General features: G+C 51.8%; 1 protein-coding gene across 4 annotated transcripts in view; it reads left to right on the top strand.

The window, feature by feature from the left end:
* Positions 1-201: 201 nt before the first annotated feature.
* Znf592 (zinc finger protein 592) overlaps positions 202-6,000 on the top strand; it is a 51,774-nt gene continuing 45,975 nt past the window's right edge. For 2 of the 4 annotated variants that reach the window (XM_059272363.1, XM_059272361.1), the window contains exon 1: positions 2,221-2,433. The gene's annotated coding sequence lies outside the window, so the exon portion shown is untranslated. Of the gene's footprint in view, positions 301-2,220; positions 2,434-6,000 lie in introns of those variants that run through there. The other 2 variants (XM_059272364.1, XM_059272362.1) reach the window with 2 other exon arrangements.

Here is a 6,000-nt window from a genome sequence, read left to right as displayed (position 1 = left end):
CGCACTCGCCTGAGACGGGAGGCGGAAGGCGCGAGGCCGGGCCGGGCCGGGCCGGGCCGGGGCAGCTCCTCAGCCGCACCGCCCTGGCCGGTGCCCAGGCCCGAGTCGCCTTCCGCCCGCCCGCCCTCCCCACCCGCGGCCTCAGCCAGGTCCCGCCGCCAGCCCGGCTCCCGCCCCCGCTCCGCCCCCGGAGCCGCAGCCCCGCCCGCCACCGCCGTCGCCATGTTGTGGCTCCCGCAGCCGGCGCTGGGGACGCGCGCGGCCGAGCCCGGGGCCTGCCGCTGCCGCCGCCGCCGCCAGGTAAGCGCCCCCCGCCGCCCGGACAGGGCGAGGCCGCCGCCCCAGCCGCTCCAGCTCGGGCAGGGGAGTCTGAGGAGAGCGGGCTCGGAGCCCGCGCCGCGCGCGGCCCGGCCCTGCAGCCTGGCGGACCGTGCCCGCCGCCCGAGGCGGCAGCCACTTCCCCCGACCGCCGCCAGGCGGGCCCCGGCCGCCACCCCACCCCGCCCCCGGCCCGGGTCGCCGGCCCCTTCCGCCGCCGCCGCCGCCGCCGCCGCCGCCGCCCGCCGCTCAAGGGGCGGCCCGGGCACGCCGCTGTCGTCCCGCGCGCGACAGGCGGCCGCCCGCCCGCCGGCCCGCCGAGCCCCCGGCCCGGGCTGGGATAACGGTGCACTGCGGCCAGCTGGGACGCCCTGTCAGCTCCACGGTCCCCGCCGCGCGAGGACCGGGCGCCGTCCCGGGGCAGACGCTCGGAGCGGCGGCCCTCCTCGGCGCCCCTCCGTCACCCGCTCCGCTACGCCCAAGTGGTGACCCCCGGGGAGCTCTCTCCCGGGGCAGGCAGGGCTTCCTCCTCCAGAGTTGGGGCCGCAGGGGGAGGTGACCGGGCCTGTTGATCGGGGTTGGATTTCTCTCTCCGCGGGGGACTCTTCTTGCCAGCCTAGGGTCTAGGGCGAAAGGCTCCGTGTGACCCGGGGGGGAGGACAGGGGAGCGTCTGCTGGACAGATGGCCTCCTGGCCTTGGCTCGGCTTTTGTGAGGGGGAGGGGTCCGTGTGACCTTAGGTATGCCTGCTCTTGAGAACGGCGGGATCATTGGAGGTGGTTAGGGCTTTTTAACTGTTTTTATGAGCAGGCCAGAGGTGACATTAAAAGTCCAGGGTTGGAATTAACCCCCAGGCCCACCCAGGGAGCATGTTTTGTATCCAGGACGAGCCTAGATAGTTCCTTCATTGGGAGGAGAGTGGGACTTGGGTGGGTAAAAAGGGTTTGGGACCGGGGCTTGCCCACTTACCCCCAGGTCTGTGTTGGTGTAGGGGCTGGGGGGGGGGGGTTGTGTCAGGTGTACACTGCCTGAAACACAGTGTGTTTGGCCTGATGGGTGTGCTCAGTGGGATTTCTGTTTGCTAAGCTGACAGGTACATTTACACGGTGAAAGAGCCGGGGAAGCCTGGTGCTGAAGCTTTTTTTTTTTTTTTTTTTTTTTGACCATTTTTGCTGTTTCAATGACGGTGGCTTTGGTTCATTTAGCAATTACCCCTCCCCCATCTCCCCTTTTAGCCAGGTTGGCCATCAGGCTCAGGTCTTAACCTCCCCAGTAGATGGGACTTCAGGCAACCATGCCTAACTGCAAAAAATTTTTCTGAGCACTTGTAGTATGGGCCATGACTGAAGTCGGTTTTGGAGATGCTGTGTCAACCAGAAAGACACCATTATTTTAGTGTTGGAATCTTAGCCGTGAGACAAAGTCTAGTAATAAAGAAAGTGTTTGTCAATAAATGTATGCTTTCGCTGTGGTGAACAAAGCTATGAAAAATAACTGCCCTTGTAGAGCTTCATTCCAGTACGTGGGAAGACCGTAAGTAGTGTCTAATAAACATGTGCTGTCTACTTAATATTAAGGGCAGAAAGAAGAGAGGGAAGGAGAATCTGAGGGAAAGGGGTGGGTGGCTTTTGTTTTACTCTTTGTATATACAGTTTAACTATGTCTTCCTGACTGGCTTGTCTAGATCTTCCTGCCTCAGCCTCTTGAATGCTGGGACACCTAAACACCAGCACTCCTGGGCTCAGAGAGAATTTAATTAACATCACAATGGCAGGGGCCCTCAGAAGGTGGGTAGGAAGGACTCTCTCTGTCTCTGTCTCTCCTCTCTCTCATTCTCTCTCTCTCTCTCTCTCTTTCTCTCTCTCTCTCTCCTCTCTCTCTCTCTCTCTCTCTCTCTCTCTCTCTCTCTCTCTCTCTCTCTCGTGTGTGTGTGTGTGTGTGTGTGTGTGTGTGTGTGTGTGTGTGTGTGTGTTGAGTCTGTTTTTGCAGAGGGGGAAATCAACCCTAGGGCCTCACTTGCTAAGCATAGACTCTGCCTTTGAGCTCCACCTGGCCCCAGACAAGTCTTTGGAACAAAACTCTGAAGGAAATGGTGATCTAAAAGTTATAAGCTCTGGTGAGTTCAAGGGACAGAGAGGATGGGGAAAGAGAATGATTTGAGTTAGGGGCTCAGGGAAGGCTTCCCGGAGAAAGCACCATAGGTCACGACCCAAAGAAGGCTTAAGAGTTAACTAACCATGTGTGGAACAGCACTCAGCTTGGCAACTGGAGGAAGTGAAAGAGGTTCATGGGCTAGAGGAAGAAAGAAAGGGGAGAGGGGGATAAAAGTCTGTGGAGAGCTGGGCTTGTCTGCTCACCCGGGGCCGGGGGTGGGGGGTGGGGGTGGGGGTGGGGTGGGGTGGGGTGGGGTGTTGTAGGACGCTCACCCTCTTTAGGCTGGATCTTAGCGTAGGGTAATTAGGAGTATTTGCATTTTATAAGGCCTCTGGCCGGGGTTCTGTTCTGACTTTGAGATAAGGCAAGGATTTCTCTGTTTAAAAGATCTCAAGTGTGTGGGACCGCCTTGCCTCTGTGCGTTCATTTTTTCTTTTCCTCTAAGTTCTTTACCCAGCTTTTAGGAAGGGAAAACGAAGTAGCATTTCCGAGTGTGTGCTAGGTGGGAGAAGCCTTGGAATGATTTTTGTCTACATTACTGGACTACTCTACACCCTAGGAGACATGATTCTCATGTCCGTTTGACAGAGAAACAAACCCAGAGGGGAGGTGGTGTGTTCAGTGATGAGTGTAACGCAGCTGGACTGAAACCCGGCCGCTGGTTTTGGAGTCAGACGACAGGACTTTAATCTTACTTCAGACACGTGTTCTATTTAACTTGCTCCTGCCTCAGTTTCCTCATCTTCTGTACAAATGTCTACGTCATAAAGTTTCAGACAGCTGAGCTATATAAAGTTTAGCACTTGTTCAGTAATGTTAGTTTCCATAACTAAAAGAAAACCCTGCTGCTTCTCAGCGATATTGTGACTATTTTGAATAAGATTAAATAGATAATTCAGGTCTTTTGTTTGTTTCAAGACAGGGTTTCTCTGTAGCCCTGGTTGTCCTGCAGCTCTCTCTGTAGACCAGGCTGACTTCCAGCTCAGAGATCCTCCCTGCCTCTTGCCTCCTAAGTGCTGGGGTGAAAGGCGTGTGCTGCCACCACCACCTCCACCACCACCTCCACTGCCTGGTGATATTCAGTTCTTGAATTTTGTGTAACTATCTCCTTTCCCTCTTCTTTCCTCTTAACTTAGTGCCAGTGCTGTTTCCATATGATCAATCATTCAACATTCATATCTCATTTCATGCTTTGATACTGTGCTAGAACTTACAAAGTGAGAACTGTTAGATACCATTTTCTTTTTAGTAGAGTATCTAGGAAAAGTCAATTATTTTAACAAATGGATTATAATAGCTATTTAAATTCTCTAATATAGTGGTGGCTAATGAGCTATTGGGGGCAAGTTATGGTGGCCCAGTCCTGTAATCCTAGCACTTGGAAGGTAGAAGAAAGGAAGAAGATCAGTGATGTAGTTTTGGAGTCAGCTGGGATATGTGAGGTCCTAGAAATGCCTGGGGGTGAAAGAGAAGGCTTCAGGGAGGAGGTGACTTCTGAACTGAGCTTTAGGGGATGATATATTGTGCACTCGAGTAATCTTATCTGGGGGTCAGAGAACAGAACAGCCACTATATTAAACATCGGTTTAGGCAGTGGTAGCACACGTCTTTAATCCTAGCATTCTGGAGGCAGAGATCTGTCTGGATCTCTGTGAGTTCAAAGCCACACTGGAAACAGCCAGGCATGGTGACACACGCCTTTAATCCCAGGAAGTGATGGCAGGAAGCAGAAAGGTATATAAGGTGTGAGGACCAGGATCTAGAGCCTTTTTTAGCTTTTAGCAGCAGTTCAGCTGAGATCCATTCGGATGAGGACTCAGAGGCTTTCAGTCTGAGGAAACAAGATCAGCTGAGGAATTGGCAAGGTGAGGTTGAATGTGGCTTGTTCTATTTCTCTGATCTTTCAGCGTTCACCCCAACACCTGGCTCCGGGTTTGTTTTTATTAATAAGACGATCTAAGATTCCTGTTACATAGGAGTTTTGCAGGCTAGTAAGACTGAAGGACAGTCTGTATAGTGCCCTGAATATGAAAGCATGTAACTGTTAGAGAGCTCATTGTCTGGAGATGAGGCTGGAAGACAGGGCTATGTGAGACACAGGTCAAGAAGTTTGTATTTTAGTCTGTAAGCCATGGCAAAGTGCCAGAGAGTATTAGATACAACTCATGCATTCCACGTTGCAGCTGGAGAGCAATGTCACTCGGAGGCAGCTTCGTCTCTGTGGGGACCCTGAGCTTCAGTGTCAATTCCTAGACTTGGAGATCAAAACTTGAGTTTAGTGAGGTTTTCAGCTGATTCAGGGAGATTAACTCATTCAGTAAACTCAGAGGGGACTGAAGAATAAACCTACACTATTAACTGACCATACAAATGGGACTGTAGAATGGCAGATGTTTCTACCCTCTGGCCATTGTCCCCACCACTCTTCCCCTTTCTGGCTGGTGCTAGGGGAACTTACAAACTCCCTCAATTTCCATGTTTTCTCAGGCTTCATGGACATGAACATGCATGAGTCTTTCTTCAGCACTACTCTATATAGTTGATAATAATTATTGATAGAGTGAGCAGTGCTGTGTTATTTGGGTGGGATCCTGTGCTTGTGAAACTTAAGAAAGAGGAAGAAGCCGGGCGGTGGTGGCGCACGCCTTTAATCCCAGCACTCGGGAGGCAGAGGCAGGCGGATCTCTGTGAGTTCGAGGCCAGCCTGGTCTCCAAAGTGAGTTCCAGGAAAGGCGCAAAGCTACACAGAGAAACACTGTCTCGAAAAACAAAAAAAAAACACAAAAAAACAAAAAAAAAAAAAAAAAAAGAAAGAAAGAGGAAGAATAACTTTAAAAAAAATTGACAAGTTCAGGGTTATACTGAGTTTGAGGCTAGCCTGGCTGACATGAGACCTTTTCTTACCCCAAAACCAAAAATTAAATAAATTTTAGAAAAAAAGGAAACTTGATGGGAGAGGTTTTTTAGAACTAAGTTAGCAGAGAAAGTACATGCAGAGTCTGTGTTGTGTGTGTAGTCTTGGGCTAAGAAGTAGTGTGGGTATATGCGTTGGAATTGTTCAGGGAGTAACCCAGACTGTAGATGGATTTTTTTCCTTTTAGAACTCTAAAACTTGGGGCTGCAGGGATGGCTCAGTAGTTAAGAGCCCTTACTGTTCCTCCCCCCCTTTTTTTTTTGAGACAGGGTTTCTCTCTCTCTCTCTCTCTCTCTCTCTCTCTCTCTCTCTCTCTCTCTCTCTCTCTCTCTCTCTCTCTCTCTGAGGTAGGGTTTCTTTGTGTAGCTTTGGCTGTCCTGGAACTCGCTCTGTAGACCAGGCAGGCCTTGAACTGACAGAGATCTGCTTCTGCCTCCCAAGTGCTGGGATTAAAGGCGTACACCACCACCATCCAACACCACCACCATCCAATATGCACTTTACTGTTCTTATAGAGGACCTGAGTTCAGTTTCCATATCCATACCAGGAGGTTCAGCACACCTGTAATTCCAGCTTCAACTGATCTGACACTCTCTTCTGGCCTTTGTGGGCAC

The sequence above is a fragment of the Peromyscus eremicus genome, chromosome 1 (genome assembly GCF_949786415.1).
Source record: "Peromyscus eremicus chromosome 1, PerEre_H2_v1, whole genome shotgun sequence".
NCBI classification, from domain to species: Eukaryota; Metazoa; Chordata; class Mammalia; order Rodentia; family Cricetidae; genus Peromyscus; species Peromyscus eremicus.
Note: the sequence above shows the minus strand (reverse complement) of the source record. Positions and strands in the feature narration are given on the sequence as shown.